Genomic DNA, 22,461 nt, shown 5'->3' with positions numbered 1-22,461 from the left:
TAGGTTCCTTGATATTAGGATTGTCGCTACATTTCTTAATTTTGCTAGGATACTCTTTCGGAAAGGTTTTGGCAGCAGCCCTATGACATACCTAATCAGTATTTGGCTAACCTGATTTAAAGGAAACCTGGGTTTCATATAAAAATTTCTGTGCATTAGGTCCGATGGTAGATGCAGGTGATGTTCTAGGTTAGCTAGGTATTTTGGTATTTATATATACTAATTATTTGTTGGAACATCCTCTGATGGTCATATTGCTTCTTCTCCAGAATCTCGGCATAATCAATTAACCTTAACCCTTAAAATTTTAAACTTTTCCCATTATTATCCATTAAATAAACACACACTCTTAGTAAAGGAATGAGTATTGTAGTTATAAGTTGTGACTGACTTGCCATTCTCTTTGCCACCTTAGTTTCAAAATTGACATTATCCCTATCCTCTTGACAACATGAGGCAGTGGGGAGGAGGGTGAATATGTGTATGAACATCAGATGAATATAGAAATAAATATTTTTCAATATTAAACTTACCCGATAATCATGTAGCTGTCAACTCCGTTGCCCGACAGAATTCTATGGAGGGATACGCCAGCTATCACAATACTAGAAGGGGGTGTATTTACCAGCGCCACCTGTGGCCAGGTACTCAAGTACTTCTTGTTGACACCTCCTCAATTATTCCTCTGTCGTGCTTCCGGCAAGACGTTCTGGGATACGCTTATGTTCTTGGAGTATTTTCACGACTTTGGTGAAGTATTTCTCTTTGATTTCGGCTGTCGCTTTACTGGAAACTTCTATATTAGCTTAGTTAGCTTTTGGAATTAATTTGATTAATTATGGTGACGAAGAGAGTATGAACTCTCGTTCACCTTTCAATGGCCGACCCTTCCCTTAGACGGAAGTGTTGGTGTCTAAGAGAGTATAGACTCTCTTTCTTAATTTTGCTTAACAAAAGTTATAGATTTATTTTATATCTCTCCGCCTCTTATAGGCCTCTTCGATTAACTTCCTTTTATTATAAACTTATTAAAATTAATTTTTATATTTGTTTATATTCGACCTTCCTAATAGTAGGCGGTCTTTTCTTGTTACCGAAGTTAATTAACATTGAGCCCGTCATTTCGGTTTTACCTGTTAACATATTATGCTATTTCCGCCACAGAGTTTGAAAGAATTTCTTTGATAGTCTCGTACTGTTTTCAAAGTTGAACTAACGTTTTGTTTTGTCTCTGCAGTTGTTGACGTTCAGAACGTTCAACTTGCACTCTATCGTTACGATAGAGAAAGAATGTTCACGGTTTCACGTTGCAGTAAGAGTAACCGTGTCTAGCGTTTTGTTCATTCTTTCTTAACTTAATGGTTTTGATCCTAATAAAGGAACTTTTCATTTTGGGAAATATTTCAGTTTTTTCCTTTAACAATAATATGTTTTAACGATATATATGATTGGGCTCTTCTCTCAGGTTCTAAGTCAAGAGAGAGAGAGAGAGAGAGAGAGATAGAGACGGAGGGAGAAAGAGGAGAATAAACGTTTCATTCAAGCCTGCCAGGCGTACGAGTAACGTCGTTATCGTTTTTGCTCTTCTCCCTAGTCTCTTTAGGGGAAGAAACTAAACGTTTCTAGAGTGATCTAGTGTTTAGTCTCTTTCCAGCCACTGAATTATCTTTCATTAGATTTTTCTGTTACATTGTAATTCTGTTTTCGCAATTACTAACTTTTGAGAAAGGATAGAATTGCGTGTTTCAGGTACTAACCACTTAAAGTTTCGAGTTCAGTGAAATAAGTGCAAACAGAAATCAAAGTGATAAGTGATTAGCGCAAAGTATGTCAGTGTTGTGCGTGAGGGTACTTCTGTGCGCGCCAGTCGTCCTCCCAGTCCGGGACCTCTTGCAAGCTCCCAAGACCAGGGGAGAAGCAATGTCGAAGGGCATAAGGGTTCAGCAGGCCTTGATCGGCGCACAGAAGTATCCTCGGTGGTTGTGGGCGTGTCTTACCGAGACCGTCACTCCCACCCGCAGACGATTGAGCCCTTATTTTGCTCGTCTGCAGAAGAGATTTAGGGGAGAAAATAAAGGCAGAGTAACGCTGGTCTCAGGTCTCAAGACCTCTTAAACGTAAAGTCCAGACCTATGCCAGACGTACGAAGTTAAAGTTCAACAACCCGGATGACAGTCATTGGGTTAGCTCTGACTCTCCTCAGTCATCAGTTGAATGCACTCCGCCTAAGAGGAGTAAGGTTCTGCCGCAACAGATCTCTGCTGTTAAGGCTTTACCTCAGCAGACCTTAGTGTCTGCCGACCCCAAGTTGACTCTACTGCAGTCCATGCAGTCACAACTTTCGGTCTTGATGCGTGAGTGTCGGTCTGAGAGTGTTGCGCCTCCGCCTCCGCCTACACTCCCTCCGCCTACGCTCGCTCCGCCTGATCGCAGTACCACCTGCCAGGCGTACGATGTTGTGGACTCTACTACAGTCCATGCAAGCACAGCTTTCGGACTTGATGCGTGAGTGTCGGGCTGAGAGTGTTGCGCCTCCGCCTCCGCCTACACTCCCTCCGCCCACGCTCGCTCCGCCTGATAGCAGTACCACCTGCCAGGCGTACGATGTTGAGCCACGTGCTGAGTTTGCTGTTCCCAGTGGTGTTCAGCCTCCGCCTTCCTTAAGGCAACCTTTACAATGGGATCAGGAGGATTATACCTCTCTTCCTCCGCCTCCACTTGATGCTCCACCAGTGATGCAACACTCGGTTGAGGTACAACAACCTCTCCCGTCCATGAGTCAGTCTCCTCAGCTCTCGCTGCAGCGAGCTCAACCCTCCACAAGGCAAGCACCACAACACCTTAGCCTTGCGCCTCATGAGCCTCAGCTTGCGAGACATTTACCTTGTTCTGCGCAGCCTCTTCCTCATCGCGCTCCGCTCACACCACAGGAACTGGAACTTGCTACTCCGCTTCCGCCAACCGCTCAGCAAGCGCAACCCTTGGGTTCAACCACTCATGCTAGGAGTCAGCCCCCTCCACCCATGCGCCTTCCTTCTGCTTGTCTTTTATTCAGCCTTTGCAGACTGAGCCTCAGGTGTTCCCTCAACAGAGTCTTGAAGAGGAAACCACAACTATTGTTGTTCCAGCTCGTTCTGACTCTGCTGTTCAGCATACCTTACCTCCATTTTCAAACCATATGATAATGGAGGTTATTTGTATTACTTATAAAAATATATTTGTATTCCTTGCAATATATTTTTAACAAGATCGCAAATATGGCAAAAATATGAATCATGAGTTATGAATGTAAGGTAAATATTATGTTGATATTAAACCCCATGCAAGCATGCATAAAGCACTCTAGCACTGGTCATGGAATTTCTGAGAAATGTTAAACCCCATGCACACGCTCTGCTTTCCTTACAGCAGGCTCTGCTTACTACATGCTCTGCATACAGCATGCTCTGCATACAGCATGCTCTGCATACAACATGCTCTGCATACAGCATGCTCTGCATTCAGCATGCTCTGCATACAACATGCTCTGCATACAGCATGCTCTGCATTCAGCATGCTCTGCATTCAACATGCTCTACATACAGCATGCTCTGCATACAGCATACTCTGCATACATCATGCTCTGCATACCTTACCGCATGCTTCTCAGTCACACATCTTTGGTTGTTGCCAACTTACTAGACTGTCAAGCAGTTTCATAACGTTGCCTTCTAGTCTGCTGCTTTTGCACCAGTGAACCCTCACTGAGAGAACTTAGCTTTTCTAGGATATGGTCCCTGTAGATGAGAAAGTTCTTTTCTCCCTCCTTCTGATATTCCCTTGAGGACTCTGTCATTTGGAGGGAGCCTTTAGCTGCATAACCTCTTATGGACTTTTATTTAAGCATAACATGCTTCCAGGGAAGGTAATGGTTCCACTTCAGTCGCTAATCCCGTCTGTTACCACACCTGCTCCCATAGACCTTGAGCTGTGTTGCATGACATGCAGTCCAGGCTTAGTCCTTGTTAGAGGATTTTTTGTTTACGGAGTCAATGTGTCACGGGGAAGACGTTCAACAACCAACAGAAGTGACTTGTTGTGACGCAGTGCGGCAACCTCAGCAACCCGATAAGGAGTTGTCTGTACGACCCAGACAGTCTAGACAGATTCGGGTTGTCACTGTACTTCCTCGCTTGCCCATGATTGACAGTTCACAGACTGTACAGCAGTATCATGATCTTGTGTCCGGCTCCGTCAGACGACTGGCTTTTAAGAGCTCCCACAAGTCGTCGCTGTCTGGAGATTTTCAAATGGACTATGGATCTGACCAAGGAACTGGACCTCCTGGTCAATTTTGAGGAGTCTCAGCTCGTTCCATCCCAGACCATTGTCTCCTTGGGTATGGATCTTCAGAGTCGAGCTTTTCGGACTTTTCCGTCGGCCCCAAGGATCTTCCAAGCCCTAGAATGCATCCAGAGCATGCTGAGAAGGAACCGATGCTCAGTCAGGTAGTGGATGAGTCTAACAGGGACACTTTCATCGCTGGCCCTGTTCATCGTGTTAGGGAGACTCCACCTCCCCCCCCCCCTTCAGTATCATCTAGCTGCTCACTGGATAAAGGACATGACGCTAGAGACGGTCTCAGTTCCTATTTCCGAAGAGAGGAGGTCTTCTCTCGCGTGGTGTAAGAACAGCTTTCTTCTCAAGGAAGTCTACCTTTGGCTGTTCAGAAACACGACCGCCGTCTCCTCTCGGACGCATCAGACACGGGCTGGGGTGCGACTTTGGACGGACAAGAATGCTCGGGAACATGGAATCAGGAGCAAAGGACACTTCACATCATTTGCAAGAAGTTGTTGGCGGTTATTCTGGCCTTGATAAACTTCAAGTCCCTCCAGCTTAACAAAGTGGTGGAGGTGGACTCTGACAACACCACAGCCCTGGCTTACATCTTCAAGCAGGGAGGGACTCTTTCGTGGAAGTTGTTCTAGATCGCAAGGGACCTACTCATCTGGTCTTAAGATCGAAAGCTAACTGGTAACGAGGTTCATTCAGGGCGGTATGAATGTCATGGCAGATCACCTCAGACGGAAGGGTCAGGTCATCCCCACAGAGTGGACCCTTCTCAAGAATGTTTGCAACAGACTTTGGGCCCTGTGGGGTCAGCCAACCATAGATCTGTTCACTACCTCGATAACCTAGAGACTCCTGTTGTATTGTTCTCCGATTCCAGACCCAGCAGCAGTTCACGTGGATGCTTTTCTGCTGGATTGGTTCCATCTCGACCTGTATGCATTCCCGCCGTTCAAGATTGTCAACAGGGTACTTCAGAAGTTCTCCTCTCACAAAGGGAGACGGCTGACGTTGGTTGGCTCCGCTCTGGTCCGCGAGAGAATGGTTCTTAGAGGTACTGCAATGGCTGGTCGACATTCCCAGGACTCTTCCTCTAGGAGTGAACCTTCTAAGTCTACCTCACGTAAAGAAGGTACACCCAATCCTCCACGCTCTTCGTCTGACTGCCTTCAGACTTTCGAAAGACTCTCAAGAGCTAGGGGCTTTTCGAAGGAAGCAGCCAGAGCGATTGCCAAAGCAAGGAGAACATCCACTCTCAGAATCTATCAGTCTCAAGGGGAAGTCTTCCGTAGCTGGTACAAGACCAATGCAGTTTCCTCAACCAGTACCACTGTAACCCAGATTGCTGACTTCCTGTTATATCTAAGGAAAGTAAGATCCCTTTCAGCTCCTACGATCAAGGGTTACAGAAGTATGTTGGCAGCGGTTTTCCGCCACAGAGGCTTGGATCTTTCCACCAACAAAGATCTACAGGACCTCCCTAGGTCTTTTGAGACCGCAAAGGAACGTCGGTTGTCCACTCCAGGCTGGAATCTAGACGTGGTCCTAAGGTTCCTTATGTCATCAAGATTTGAACCTCTCCAATCAGCCTCTTTTTAGGACCTCACATTAAAAACTCTTTTCCTCGTGTGCTTGACAACAGCTAAAAGAGTAAGTGAGATCCACGCCTTCAGCAGGATCATTGTTTTCACATCTGAAACGGCTACATGTTCCTTGCAGCTCGGTTTTTGCTAAACGAGCTTCCTTCACGTCCTTGGCCTAAGTCGTTCGAGATCCCAAGCCTGTCCAACTTGGTGGGGAATGATCTGAAGAGAGTACTTTGCCCAGTTAGAGCTCTTAGGTACTATCTAAAAGGTCTTAACCTTTACAAGGACAATCAGAAGCCTTATAGTGTGCTATCAAGAAACCTTCTTTTCCAAGTTCTAAGAACTCAGTTTCTAACTATTCAGGCTTCTGATTAGAGAAACACATTCTCATCTGAAGGAAGAAGACCTTGCTTTGCTGAAGGTAAGGACACATGAAGTGGGAGCTGTGGCTACTTCAGTGGCCTTCAAACAGAACCATTCTCTGCAGAGTGTTATGGATGCAACCTATTGGAGAAGCAATTCAGTGTTCGCATCATTCTATCTCAAAGATGTCCAGTCTCTTTACGAGTACTGCTACACCCTGGGACCATTCGTAGCAACGAATGCAGTAGTAGGCGAGGGCTCAGCCTCTACATTCCCATAATCCCATAACCTTTTAACCTTTCTCTTGAATACTTTTTATGGGTTGTACGGTCGGCTAAGAAGCCTTCCACATCCTTGTTGATTTGGCGGGTGGTCAATTCTTTCTTGAGAAGCGCCGAGGTTAAAGGTTGTGATGAGGTCCTTTAGTATGGGTTGCAGCCCTGTATACTTTAGCACCTTTGAGTTGATTCAGCCTCCCAAGAGGAACGCTGCGCTCAGTAAGGAAGACGATCTTATTAAAGGCAGAGTAACGGTTCAAGTCGACTTCCTTACCAGGTACTTATTATTTCATTGTTATTGTGGATAACTGATTATATGAAATACGGGATACTTAGCTATCCTTTAGTCTTGTACACTGGATTTTCACCCACCCCCCTGGGTGTGAATCAGCTACATGATTATCGGGTAAGTTTAATATTGAAAAATGTTATTTTTATTAGTAAAATAAATTTTTGAATATACTTACCCGATAATCATGATTTAATCGACCCTCCCTTCCTCCCCATAGAGAACCAGTGGACCGAGGAATAATTGAGGAGGTGTCAACAAGAAGTACTTGAGTACCTGGCCACAGGTGGCGCTGGTAAATACACCCCCTTCTAGTATTGTGATAGCTGGCGTATCCCTCCATAGAATTCTGTCGGGCAACGGAGTTGACAGCTACATGATTATCGGGTAAGTATATTCAAAAATTTATTTTACTAATAAAAATAACATTTTTATCAAGATTCTGTCAATTTCATTGAACCTCCCTGGTGTTCATATTGCTGACTCCTAATCAACTGGAGGTGGTACACCAGTGAAGAAAAGTATTAAATCGTGGTTTAGTTACCAACCTGATCTAGATTACTTCTGAAAACCATCCCAGAATATGGATTGAAATACGAGACTCTAGATTCATTAATAAAGTTATTTATAAACCAGACTGGTGCTAGCCTAAATGATATTTCTGCTCTGAATAGTAATTTGGTTGATACCAAATTTATTTTGTTTCAAAACTGCAATACAAACCTACGCTATTTATTATGGTTTTTACTTTCGGTGAAGCTGAAAGGACGAACCATTAAAATTTAACAAGGGTCAACTATTCATCCTGCTAGTTAGTGGGGGGTAGGAGTGTAGCTAGCTACCCCCTTCACTCACACAAATGTGACTGTGCTTCACTTTACTTTTGGCTTGGAGGTTGAGTGGTTGTTGCCGGTGGATGTTGCTGTTTGTGTGGTACGCAGTATGGCAGGTTCTCAGGGGCGGAAAACCTTTCCCCTTTGGACATAGGTCATCCCATTAGCGGATAGCCCTCCATGTGACTCGGCCGCTGTGGAAGGGGCATCATCTTTTGGATACTCTTCCATTCAGCTGTTGCCGTTGCCTTCCCCTCTACGTGGAATCTGCTGGGGGAATGGAGTGCGGCCTTCTCAGAGCTTGACTTCGGTCTGGCTCTTTTCCTAGGTTATCGCCGGTCACTTTTCATGGGTGGCCGGCAGTATACTCGGGGGGGGGGGGGGGGGGGGCTTGGGGGGGTACCTTTCCCATTCACAAATTAGGTTGCACTTTCAAATGATTTCTTCATTAAGTAAGTGAAATTATAATTGTTTGTAATTTGACTTTTCAGCTTCATCTGCTAGGGAAACCTTTTCCTGCTGGAGGGTCGAGTGGTTCTCCCGAGTAGTGAATATTCTTAATGGAATTAATTGTAATTCTTGTTTTGTTACAGTTTTTGTTCTGCCGCTCTCTCTCCCGTTGATGCCGGCGGGGGAAAGGGAGTACGCAGTCGTTATTTTGTGTCTGTTCCCGTCCGTGGACTAGGTGCTCCTCTTGAGGGAATTTTTGTTACGGAATTAATTTAATTTTTCTTCAGGTAGCGATGCCGTTTTTCTTCGTTCTACTAAGATAACCGACGTAGAAGAGCAGTGCTGTTCGTGTCTGGGGAATTTGCTGTCACTGCGCCATAACTTTCCTGTCCTTTTGTGCCTGCCTGTGGCTGCTCCTGATCAGCACACCATCTTCGAGGAACTAGCTTTGGCTACGTTTTCTTATGCAGCGCTCGATGCAGATCTTCAACTTGAACAAGGGTTGTTGATGGGAAGCAAAGAGAACTGCCCGGAGGTCTGTCTCCAGGGTTTGGACTACTTTCCCTTCTGAGGGAGAGTTATCGTCCCCAGGTGTTGGGTTGTCCTCCCTTCCGAGGGAGAACTTTGTCATCATCGTCATCACATCGACACTGATTACTGTTGCTGTTTCTTCACCTAAGACTGTGCTCACCCCCTTGCTGAGTCGACTTCTGTCGGGGGCTGAGCAAAGTCAGAGGCAAGTCTTTCCTGTGAGTTTTTACCTCTCTCGTTCGCAAAAGAGGCCACTCATAGAGACTCCTCTTTTGAGGCCTGCTGCAGCTGATCAGCTTGCTGATCCTCCCGCCTCTTCGGGGGTTTGTCATTATGGTCTTTGACCCCGCCGTTAAAGACCTTTGACTGGTTCTTCAGACTCGCCCGCTCGTCAACGAATCCCAGTTTGTGACACTCCTTCGAAGTCTCGTTCGCGTGCCTCTCCTGGTGATGCTTGCACTTCCAAAGGGCACATCCCGTCTCCAGATCATTGTTCAGCTGTTTGCAGACCAGCGATTCCGACCTATTGCAGATCGTCTATCGCAAGTCTCGCTTATCGTCAGTTCTCCGATCTCCTGCCAATCGCTAATTTCTAGCTCGCCAATGGCCAGCGTGCTGACAATCGGCGAGCTTGCAAGCTCACCAATTTCCAGTGTGCCGATTGCCAGCGTACCGATTGCCAGTGCGCCAATCGCTGATCTCCATCTCAACGTTCGCCTGCTCGTCAATGAATCCCAGTTCATGATGCACCTTCGAGGACTCCTTCGCAAGCCTCTCCTGAGGATATTTGCCCTTCTAAATTGCACATGCTGTCTCCAGATCATTGTTCAGCAGTTTGCTAACCATCTGTTCGACCTATTGCAGCTCGTCTTTCTGCTAGCTTCAGTCTCGTCGATTGTTAGCTCGCCAATCTCTGATTGCCAGCTTGCAAATCGCTGATCGTTAGCTCTCCGATCCTCGATCGCTAGCTCGTCTCTCGCTGATGGGTAATTGTTAGCTTGCTGATTGCTAGATCGCCGATTGCTGATCGCTAGCTCGCCGATTGCTGATCGCTAGCTCGCCGATTGCTGATCGCTAGCTCGCCGATTGCTGATCGCTAGCTCGCCGATTGCTGATCGCTAGCTCGCCGATTGCTAGCTCGCCGATTGCTAGCTCGTCTCTCTCTGATCGTTGACCTCCAGTCTCGCCGATCCCCTATCACTAGCTCGCCAATCGCCGATTGCCAACTTGCCAATCTCCGATCATTAGCTCGCCAATTGCCGATCGCTAGCTCACCGACCACAGATTGCTAGGGCGCCAAACGCTGATTGCTAGGTTGTTTTTCACCAATAGCCAATCATCAGCCTGCTGATTGCAAGTCTGCCAATTGCTGATCACCGATTACTAGATAGTCTTTCTCCGATTGTCGACCTCCACTCTCACCGATCGCTGATCCCCAGCTCACTGATAGCCAATCGTCAGCTTGCTGATTGCTAGCTCGCCGATCTCCGATCCCCAATAGTCAGCTATTGCCAGCTCGCCGATCGTTAGCGCTTTGATCGCCAAACGCTAGCGCTTTGATCGCCGAATGCTAGCGCTTTGATCGCCGAACGCTAGCGCTTCGATCGCCGAACGCTAGCGCTTCGATCGCCGAACGCTAGCGCTTCGATCGCCGAACGCTAGCGCTTCGATCGCCGAACGCTAGCGCTTCGATCGCCGAACGCTAGCGCTTCGATCGCCGAACGCTAGCGCTTCGATCGCCGAACGCTAGCGCTTCGATCGCCGAACGCTAGCGCTTCGATCGCCGAACGCTAGCGCTTCGATCGCCGAACGCTAGCGCTTCGATCGCCGAACGCTAGCGCTTCGATCGCCGAACGCTAGCGCTTCGATCGCCGAACGCTAGCGCTTCGATCGCCGAACGCTAGCGCTTCGATCGCCGAACGCTAGCGCTTCGACCGCTGAACGCTAGCGCTCTGATCGCCGACACTAGCACACCGATCGCCGTTCACTGATTGTAAGGTCATCACTCCAATCGCTGAACCCTGCTCTAACCATCCTTTGTCGATTGCCAGCACTCCGAGCGTCCTCTCAGAGCTCTGAGCGCCGATCACCAACTAGTTGATCATTGAATCTTACTGCTGTTCCTCAGCTTATCCGATCATCTGTCAGCTCACCTATTTTGTGGCGCTCCGATCGTCAGCACGCTTATCGCTAGCTCATTGATCACCAGCCTACCTTGCCAGCTCAACTGTTGCCAGCCTACCTTGCTAGCTCAACGGTTGCAAGCTCAAAGATCGCAGATTGCAAGTTAGCGATCGACGATCGCTGATCGCTGATCACCCCGTCATTCGCAGATTGTCTGCTTGTGCTTTCGCCAATCGCCGATCTCCGATGACCAATAGGCCTCTCGCTGATCACCTTTCGCCTGTGACCTCAGACTCTCCTTAGTCTTGTCTTTTGCCAGCCTTACGGCCTTCATCAGACCAACTCTCCTCGTCACCTGTTTGTCAACGAACTCCGGTTCGTGACTCTCCAGCTAGTTGCAACTACCTGGTTGCTCAACAATGGTTACCCGCTTGCGGACTTAGCTAGCGGTTCGCCATTCACCTTTGGCTCTTGTATCGCCAACTCGCTGATCGTCTAGTCAACTCTGATCAATGGCAGATCACCGCTCGCTGACTGACCAGGCAGCCTTTGTCTGCTCTTCAGTCCCCATCTCTGGCTCGCAGATTGCCAATTCGCCAATCACCAACAGCTCGCCGCTCAGACTCGCTAGTCACCCTCTGCCCGTCGTTCCCCAGTAGATCAGAAGGCAAACAACACCCTCCTCGCTGCTCACCGTTTGCCATCACGCCGGTCCACTAAAACAATCAGCAGGCAATTGGCATTCCCCATCAGCAGTTTGTTGACAGGTAACTCCTCACGAGCACTTTCCAACTGCCCAGTGGCCCTGATAACCAGCCCTTGACTTTGGTCAGCGTTCGCCAGAACGACGCTGTTCTAAGAAACAGCATCACCCCCGTCAGGTTGCAAGGTAAGGTCAAGTGTTGCCTCATCCACTTCTTCATCAGGTAAGGCTGAGTTCTCTCCAAGGGAAGAGTCCTTAAGCAGGATATCGCGTCCCGATCATTCTTCTCTTCCTCCACGGGTCAAGACCCCAGCGTCAACGAGCTCCTCTGCGAAGGGATCTGCAAAGGAGCTGGCCCTTTTGGCTGATGTCCACATCATGTTGGATAAGGTTAGATAAGCAGTAAGACCACAGGTCTTCATGTACAAGCTGGACCTAAAGGACACATACTTCCAGATCCCAAACCATCCATCTTCAAGGAAGTATCGCAGATTTGGTCTAGACAACAAGAAATACCAGTTCATGGCACTGTACTTCGGTCTTTCCACATCACCCCAAGTCTTCACAAGAGTGTTCGCCGTAGTATCATCCTGGGCTCACAGGATCAGCATCCATCTCCATTATCTGGACGAGTGGCTGATCCTAGCAGACTTGGTGGCAACCCTTATTCAGCACAGACACAAACTTCTGAGGTTTTGCCAAGATCTGGTGATCATGGTAAACCTAAGGAGAAGTCTTCCCTGCTTCCCACTCAGAAGACTGGTATACCTAGGAATGATTTTAGACACCAGTCTCCACAAAACCTTCCCATCAAAAGACAGGGTAACAAGGTTGAGAAAGGTCACAAGACCTTTTCTCAAGAAGAGAAGAACTCCCAGCCCAGAAGGGGCTATGTCTCCTCTGATACCCATCATCCCTGTCCCATCTAGTTTCCAACAGCCGCCTGAGGATTTAATCTTTCCAGTGGTGGCTTGAGTCCGATTGGAATCAGGCCTTCGATTCCCCGGATGTTCGGATCCCCATAGGACCAGAGAAACGGACAGATCTCAAGTGTTGGGTGGCAGACGAGAATCTGCGGAGGGATGTAGATCTTCTCTTCCTCTCCCTGGACTTGATTCTATGTTTAGACATCAAAAGAATCGGAGGGGGGACCAACGTGCCCCATCACATGACCTCAGGCTTCTGGCCAGAGTCCAAAAAGTACCTTTACATAAATCTCTTAGAGATGAAGGCTGTCTTTCTGGTCCTTCAACAGTCCCATCAGTTCCTGGTGGGGATGAGCAGTAACACCACAGTAGTGGCTCTCATCAACAAGCAAGGAGGAACTTGTTTGCAGCCCCTATCCCATCAAGCAGTAGAAATATTGATATGTGCCAAAGTCCCCTCGGTACCGATATTAGCCCGCTTCATTCCAGGCTAGAGGAATATGCTCGCCGATAATCTGAGCAAAGCATCTAGGATGATGAGTACCGAATGGTCTTAGGATCACCTAGTAGCCTACAAAGTCCTGGTTTTGTGGGGTTCTCCAACTATGGATCTCCTCTCAACTTCAGGCTCCTGCTGCTCCCCAGCCCCAGATTCCAAGGCTCTCTGGCAAGACACATTCCATCAACGGTGGATACTATGACTTTTATGCCTTAACCCCGTTCTGTCTGATGAGAAGGGTACTTACCAAAGCTGGAACATCAGTCAACCTCTCAGTGACTTTCATAGCTCCGCTATGGCATCATGTGGAATGGTTTCCGGACCTTCTGCAGCTCCTGACAGAGCTTGCAAGAGAACTCCCTCCACGACACGATCTACTCGGACAACCGCACGTCGACATCTAACACAAAGCTGCAGCTTCGCTACAACTGCACGCGTGGAGACTACCCAGCAGCTCCTCACTCAAAGATGATTTTCGCAACAAGTTGCAAAGAGGATATCTGGATATTTGCAGAAATCCTCGGCAGCAGTCTACCAGGTAAAGTAGAATGTCTTCTGTGGTTAGTGTCATGGGAAGGGTATCTGTCCACTCGATTGCACTATTCCAGCAATAGCGGAATTCGTCAGGTATTTGCTAGAGGAGAGACGCCTTTCAGTTTCGGCATAGAAAGGCGATCGTTCAGCCTTGAGCCTTGCCTTCAAACTGAAAGATAAGGACATATCCTCATTGCTAGATCTTTCCTTAATCATATGGACTTACAAATTTATATGTCCCCAGGCGGAATTGAGACCTTCCCCTCGGAACATGGTTTGAGTTCTCCGGTCTCTAAAGAGGCCTCCCTACGAACCACTACACCAGGCAACAGATCGCCACCTGGCTTGGAAGACAGTGTTCCTACTCGCTTTGACCTCGGTCAAACGGGTCAGTGAACTTCATGGTCTCTTATATGACTTCGCCCATTCAAGGGGAGGGGGAGAGGTAACGTTCAGCTTTTTCCCTGAGTTTGTTGCCAGGACTTGGAATCCAAGGGTGGCAGATCCTAGATTCGATCCCTTCTGGGTAACGAGTCGCCACTCTGTAACTGACGATCCAGATCATCTGTTACTGTACCCAAGGAGGAGTTTGAGGCTCTTCCTCAAGAGAATAGCAACAGGCCACCCCCCGGGTTCCTTCGCATGTCGTCAGCACCGGGAGAGACGTGAGGATCACCCAAAATACCATCTCTGAATGGAGCCGTAGAGTCAACACGTCGACCCAGAGCTCACGATGTCAGGGGCATAGATACGTCCCTGGCCTTCAAAAGAGATTACTCTGTGATGCAGGTTCTACAAGCAAGGGAGTGAAAGCACCAGATGATTTTCACAGCCCATTACCTGCAAGATTTGACCCACAGGAGTTAAATACAATTTCTATCGGTCCTGTGGTGGCTGCACAACAGCTGGTTGAATACCTCAAGCTCCTTATTGGACAAGTAGCATAAGGGGTTGAGAGCACTGTTACCTGGTTTTAGTCTGCGTAAATGAAAAGGAATGACTGGCCCGTTTAATTTTCTTCATCCTCCCCTCTCATGGGGAAAGCAGCCGTCTGGGTTCCCTGCAGAAGCTGACCTCAACCACTGTAGGTAAACCATGCTCCCTTGTGTACCTAGTATTGTGTCAATACTGTTGCGTCCCCATGCCCTGGCGAGGGGTATTGGGAAATATTTCCTACACCGACTGAATAACTTTACCTTGACAGTCACACTGCTTATATTAACACACAGCTTGCGTAGGCCACAGACCTTGCATAGCAAGGTTTAGCAAGTGTTAGGGTCTCCATATATTTGGTACTGACCTACTCTAAAAAAGGAGTCCCCGGGTAAAGCCAACAAGCCAGATTGGCAGGGACGAACACGCTCCCAATGGTGAGTCACCCCTAACAAATAGTGTAGTTTTGTATTCCAGTTACAAGACAAATGACAAATTCGTAGATAATTTGTATTTTTTCTAATGATACAAACCTTTAGCTATTTATACAAACTTACCCGACAACCCTGTCCCCCTTGAAGTCCTACCTCTAAGCAGAGTGAAGCACAGTCACAGGTGTGCAAGTGAAGGGGGTAGCTAGCTACCTCTCTCCCTCCTGCTAACTAGTGGGATGGGTAGTTAACCCTCGCTAAATTTTAATGTCCAGAAGGACACCCCGAGGATATACAAGAAACCGAGGAAGACAAAAAACCCGCTGGCGAGATGACTTAGACCAACATAAGCAACAGTGGCACAGAATAGCTTGCGATAGAAGTCTGTGGAGAAACCTGGGGAAGGCCTACATCCAACAAAGGACTTTTGAAGGCTGAAATGATGATGAAATTTTAATGGCTCGTCCTTTCAGCTTTTCTGAAATTGATACACCTAATAAAAAGCTAAAGGTTTGTATTGTTAGGAAAAATGCAAATCATCTCCAAATTTGTCATATTAAATTAGAGCCTCCACATACTTGTAGATGAGTTAAAAATCAACTAAACTCGAAATTAGACCACAGCCCTGCAGCCACTATGGAGCCTAGACCTTGAAAAATTTCATAATCAAACCCTGATTCTTTAAAATAATGTATTGTGAAAATTTACTTGGTATGCCAATGAGCTGCTTCTAAAACTCTTTCCAAAGAAAGATTTTTAGAAAGTTTGAGAGATTTAGATGGCCTACTCCAATCATGAACCTTACCTTTCAAGCTTATTATTAGATTTATATTCAGTTCTTTGTAAGCTACTGTGACCAAACTCCAAATTATGACTGATGTAGTATTTTGGTCATACGGTGATTAGGAACATTAATCCCACCAAACACAATAGGGATGCTACTTCTAATAACTGAAATTTTCTCCAAATAACACTGAACAGTTTGTACAGGATAAATAAACCTAATTCTGTTGTAATATGTCATCTATTTTTAGGAAAGCTATGTGAAAACATTGAGTCAAACTCTTAGCCTTGAAATAATTTTTTTTGGGCTCTGAAAAGACAAAAGGGACAAAATCATGTGTTTCCTGAAGGTTACTTTGCCAGATAGCATTTGTAGCCTACTTATTTGTTTAGCTAAAGTTGATGATAACCAGAAAGGGTTTTAACCTTAAGATCTTTAATAGAAGTATTTCAACTGTTAATAATTTGGAAAAAATACATTAAATAGATATTAAAATCAATAATATGAAATATAATTATTAAAATATATTACATTTTAGGTACTGTAGAAAACAAACCAACTTTTTGAGAAATTCACTAACTATTGTAGGCCTTGCAACACTACAATATAATACAAAAACTTTAATACCTGAAAAGAACTGATGTGTTTGTGGAGCCTGACACCGTCATCTACGCTAGACTGGAATGTCTAAAAAATAAACAATGCTGCTGATCTGTTGGCTGACCATAACTTCAGTCAAGTTAGCTGAGCAGTCAAACGCAATTTCTTAGGTGGGCTGTATTATCATCATTAGCATCAACTTCCTTCCAGAACCATCATAATCAGTAAAGTAAATCCTTATATAGGAGTTGTTATATGAATCTGTATTCTCAATCATAGCCTGATTCAATTCCATTTTTGTTCCTAATTCAGTGCCCAGAACCACACTCACAAGAGTAGCAGGGAGCAGTCAACTACCTTCATTCAGAAGGAAAAAAGTCTAAGGAAAGGAGGAAGTGCAGTTCTTTAAATAGATAGAAAATAACACACTGATGAACACTCCTAGATAACTATACTATCACGCAATAATCAAAATAATAAACTGATTCTATTATTCACAACCACAGATAAAATTATGCTTACTGAGAGATGAATAATGTGACTTCTAAAGTGGTCTCTTCTTCCTGCAGTCAAAGTAAAAAAAAAATTAATCGCTTACAACATTCATCACCGTCTTAAGCTATCTCAAAAAATGCAAACAGACAACAATCAGTTATTACAACATTCTTATTAGCAACAAAAAATTACACTACTGTATACTCAAATTTTTTTTAATGAGGTGCATTTTCATTGACATACAGGGGCCCCATTTAGCTCAGAATGGTTTTCTTCAAGCTGTGGTTGCAAGTATTTTATCTGAATAGCATCAATTTTTTCAAATAATGTGAATCGAAACTTATTTACTAAGCTAAATTTCTCCCTCAGATATATGTTTTGTCAGTAGTGTTAAAGAATAAAGATGTAAAGTATTTTGATGGTAAGTCTAAATTCAATAAAAACATTGCTGAAGTCAACGACCGGAGCTTGTTTTCGGATGAACCCTGCATAATTTTGTGTTTCACAAAATTCAACACAAATTTGGATAAATTACGCTAAGTTTAAGAAAAACTTGTTATAAACTTTATTTGAAAACAGAATCTGCTAAAATCACGAATTGGAGGACAAAATGAATATGAGTAAAACTAAGATAATGTTCAGTGAAAATGCACTAAGACCATTAAGAGTTATGGAAGAATCTCTAATAGATTGTTAATGAATTTACGTGGTTAGGACAGACCGTAAGGGTTTCCCCAGGACATGAGATCAAAATTAAAAGGACAACAAGCATGGATTGTTGAGCTTTTGGGAAACAAAATGAGTTTATGAAATGTAAAATGACATTTTCTAAACCAAAAAGTATTTAATCATTAGTCCTTCCAGCATTAACTTATGTATCCTAAACTTAGAGCCTTACTAAAGCCTTAGAACATAAAGTTAGTTACAACTCGAAGAGCTATGGAAAGAATAATAATGGAAATAACTAAGACAGAAAAAGATCAAATGGATATGATAGCAAACTAAAGTAGAGGATATTCTTACAACATGTAAGCTAAAGAAATAGACATGGGCAGGACATAGGATGAGAATTACAGATGATAGGTGGACAAGAAGAGTAATAGATTGGGTGCAAATGAAGCAGAGGAAGGAAGAGAAGACAGTGGATTATTGAGCTAAGAAAATTTGCAGGTATAGACTGGCATAGAAAGACCATGAACAGATGTGTAGAAGGCCATATCTGAGGCCTTTGTCCTGCAGTGGACGTGCAATGGCTGATGATGATGATATGTAAAGTATGTGTGGACATGGTCACAGTTATGTAAAAAATACTCACTGTGCCATTGTTCCATGGACAAACATACTTTCTCATGCTGGCTGTGTTGTTGTCATCCTCATAAACTTCCTTCCAGAACTATCCAAATCAGTAAATCTTTATAAAGTAGAAGTTGTCGTCATACAAACTATATTCTCAACTTTAGTCTGATCCAATTCTGTTTTAGCTCCTAATTCAGTGCTAAGACCCTCTCTCACATGAGGATAAGGGAACAGGGAACTGCCTTCATTCAGAAGGAAAAGAATTTTTAAGGAAATTAGTAGGTACAGTTTTGCAAATAAATAGATGAAAAACATGCTTATAAACACCTAGTCAACTAAACTATCATACTATAGTTCCACGCTTTTTGTGAATTCGCTTTTCACGGAATCACTTTATGCCAACCTTTATTTTTGGTGAGCCATGGTCCCAAATTTCACAGTGATCTTTGAACTGTGCCGAATTCCATTGAAGATAACATTTTAGAATTTTACTTTCGTTATTTTAACAAAAATAATAATTTTTCACCACAGCATAATAGAAACAAATAAAGATATGATAAAAAATAGATTAAAACGCAATGTAAATATATCAGAAATAAAGAAAGTATGTGAGCGTGATGGAAAATACCCTTGGCTTGCATGTGATGATGCTGTGCTTAGACAGCGTATCGTCAGTGTTGCATATGCGAGCTCGTATACTATATGCTGATTGATTACAGTTAGCCAATCAGGTTATGGTAATTTGTCTTGGTCACTGATTGGCCCAAACACACTGCAGTGTCACCCAATGGAATGATGCTATGTCAGGCAGCATCTGCCCTTGTCGGGGTCCATTTTACGTTGTGAGAGCTGTATGTCTAGAGGTGTTACTTGTACTTGTGTGTTTTGTGATACTTTTGTTAAAAATTTTCACTTATTAGAATCTATCAAACCCTACGATGGAACCTATAATTGGCTGTGTAGTAAATATTGTCTTCATTGTCGTTTACTGCACAGCTAATTCATTGTCCTCATCATAATTCAAGTTTCATTGGACTGTATATCTTATATGAGTACCCCATACAGAATGTTAAAATTTAGGAATAATGTTAGTTATGTATATAGTAAAAATTTTTTGCGATGAAATAATTCCAAAGAAATGTTCCATGTTCCTCTGCCTTAAATTAGTCATAAAAATTTAGAGGAATTCTCATGTCCCACCGTGTCAAATTACATACAGTAGTAACGTTTTCGAGACATTCTCCATGTCCTGTAGCCTCAGAATATGCTACGTAGTGCTGGACATATACAGTGGTGAATGTGTAGAGCACAATGGTCTCCAGTCCCGTACCTGCAAGCTAGGCTAGGCTACTTAACTTCATGTACCATATTCAGCAATGCACTTACACGTATAGCATAACTCATGTATAAAAGTGTTCTAGGAGTGTGAGAAAGTGTTATATAAGTGTGGAAATGGTTTGTAACAATTTTGGGGTGTTGCTCAAAATGGCTGTGAGTATAAAAATTAGGTTCCAGTTTTTGCAAAATTTTACTTTTCTAGAGGGGTCAGGGAATATAACCCTTATGAAAAGCTGTGGATGACAGTATAATCAGATGATGATAAACTGATTTTATTATTCATAACCACAGATAAGATAATGCTTACTGATAGGTAGATAATGTACTTCCAATTTTGTAATAAATCCAATTATTCAAAATTGTCTCTTTTCTGTAAAGTGAAGAATAAAGAGATATCTCTTGACATGCATTACTGTCTTAAGGTATCTCGCAAAAAAAAATTGAACAGACAACAATCAATTATTCCAATAGTGTTACTCGTAACAAACAATCATTACACCAACTACCTTCTTTTGTTTGTTCTCCCTCTCTCGGCTCTGAAGGATTTGACAAACCAAAATTTTCAAAGTATGTTGCAAAAAGTAAAAGTGATCCTTTAGTCCAGTCAAATCAGCTACAATCAGCTATTTTCCCTGAGCTCACTACTAATTGCAGCAGAAATGAAACCTGTTGGGATTTGTTCAGTAAGGTACTCTTCATGATATACTAAAAGTCCCATAAAATATTTTAGGTGGAACAATAATTTTTTCATGGTTGAACTTTTATGATTTCATGACCAGACAACCAAGGTACAGACAGGCACAACAACATTTCTTATCAAGCTATCAAGACATTTTTGGTGTTCTGACCTATGTTTTCCTGGTAACCCGTAACCAGCATTGTATGAGTGATGAAATTGGTATAAGAAATGTCAATGAGAAGGTAAATACCAATGAAGAATTATCTACATTTTGATGTAGATAAAGAGTGATCAAAATCAAAATAATTTCCAGATAAAACTTACAAATCAATTCCAAACACTAGATATACTGGAAGACCAGGAAGACCTAGCAAAGTCTAATGTCTGTGCCAGCTAGCTGTTAATGTGCAAGCGATCCGTTGGGAGGTAACTGAGAGACAAGTAGAGTGCAACTAACTTTATTTGAACAGAGTATTTGTACAACACGTTCCGGTCAAGAACGGCAAAAAAATTCAAATAATGGTGCAGAAAAATACAGGCATGAACTGCTTATCAGTGCAAGGGGAGAGCGATAATGACAATATACAAAGAAATGAAATACCGTTACAGTGTACGAGCGTCTATTACGCATGCGGTACATGTGCTCCCCCCCCAAAAAAAAAAAATATATATATACAGTACATGTGAAATAGGGCGCCCTGCTCTTGAGAGCTGTATTGTAGGTGGGTCATCTAGCTGGAGATATGCAGGTTTTAGGATATCAATGGAGAGACAGTCGTATTTGCCACGCATGTTGAGGAGGAATGCTTTTGGCATATGACGGATCACGAGGAAAGGGCCTGTGTAAGCAAGCGTTAACGGTGGCTTGCTAGTGTCGTTGCGTAGGAAAACATACGTTGATGAGTGCAGATCTGTCTATGTGTTGCTTAGCTGGGGGCTTGTAAGTCTGGCGGCAAGGAGTAAGTTTTCCCACAACTTGACATAGGTGCTGTAGATTGTCAGATGAGGTTGCAGATGGAAAAAATTTGGCAGGGGAGAGGGGAGACCAACTGCTCTCCATATACTGAGACATCCCGGGCATTTTTAGGAGTGGTCCTTAGTCCAAGGAGGATCCAGGGAAGCTGAGTAAACCAGTTGGAGTCCATGCAGCAGGATATCAAAGCTGCTTTTAGGGTGCGATGAAAACGTTCAAACTTTCTGTTGGAATACAGGTTTGTAGGCGGTTGTCTGATGTAGGGTGATTCCCAGGAGGTTTGCTAATGATGTCCACAATTGAGAGGTGAAAGTGGTACCCCTCCTACAAGTAATATACTCAGGGATACCAAATCTCGCTATACATCCTGAGAGTAAAGCAGATGTACACAAGGCGGACGTTGCAGTTTCCTTGGGAATGGCTTCAGGCCAACGAGTGGAGCGGTTGTGGGAAAATTGCTGCTGATGTTGAGGAAAGGTGATCACTCCTGAATCTGTGTCGATGTACTTCTGAGGTTTGGCGTGAAGTACATGCGTGCATCCAATCCTTGTCATCCTTAGTAATGCCATGCCAGACAAACTTTGTCTCCAGTAGCTGTGCAGTAGAACGGCACGACAGATGTGAAAGGCCATGAATGAAATCAAACACCTGTCGGCGCATGGAAGAAGGTATCCACAGTCTAGGTCTATTAGTACTGACGTCACAGAGGAGGAATGCGTTAGAGTTATTGTGAGTGATGTCCTCCTAACGAAGGGATGTGCACAATGTCATACATGCATAGTACTCTGGGTCTTTTGCCTTGGGCTTCTGCTAGGCGTTGTAATCCAATCCCAGGTGAATGGTGGCCAATGTATTTCTTGACAGGGCATCGGCAACGGGATTAATTTTCCCAGGAACGCGCTGAAGGCTACAATTGTATTCAACCATGGCAGAGAGATGTTGGCGTTGACGGGCGGACCAGGCGTCGGACTGATGAGTGAAGTCATGCATCGGAGGCATGTGGTCTGTGCGGATGATGAAGGGCGTACCTTCCAAGAAGTGACGGACAGCCAAGTGCACCGGCACCAGTTCATGGTAAAAAGTAGAGTAGCCAAATTCTGCCTTGGACAGTTTTCTACTGAAGAAGGCCAATGAGTGGGGCGAGCCGTTGACCACCTACTTGAGAACTGCCCCAATAGCTATGTCGCTGGCATTAGTGAAGAGAAGAAGAGGTGTATGTAGCAAGGAAAAAGTGAGAGCAGCACTGGTTGATAGGGCATTCTTTGGGTTGCAGAAGGCAGCTTCTTGGAGGGGACCCTCTTAATGAGAGAATGCCTTGATGAAGTTATTGAGTTTCGGCACGGCATATCATTCCCGTGCTGAAGCTTGGTGACGGGCAGGAGGTCTCTCAAACTTGGGGAAGTTGCTCCCCCAGTTTGAATCTAAATTTCTCTCTCTCTCTCATCTATTACCGCCTCTTAATATTACTTTGACCTCCTAATTTT

The 22,461-nt window shown here is 44.4% G+C and overlaps 1 protein-coding gene across 1 annotated transcript in view; it reads left to right on the top strand.

Moving 5' to 3' along the window:
- The window catches only part of mal (maroon-like), a 594,674-nt gene that overhangs the window by 154,308 nt on the left and 417,905 nt on the right, over window positions 1–22,461 (top strand). The window lies entirely within an intron of this gene.

The sequence above is a fragment of the Palaemon carinicauda genome, chromosome 1 (genome assembly GCF_036898095.1).
Source record: "Palaemon carinicauda isolate YSFRI2023 chromosome 1, ASM3689809v2, whole genome shotgun sequence".
NCBI lineage: Eukaryota > Metazoa > Arthropoda > Malacostraca > Decapoda > Palaemonidae > Palaemon > Palaemon carinicauda.
This window is presented reverse-complemented; position numbering and strand designations above follow the sequence as displayed.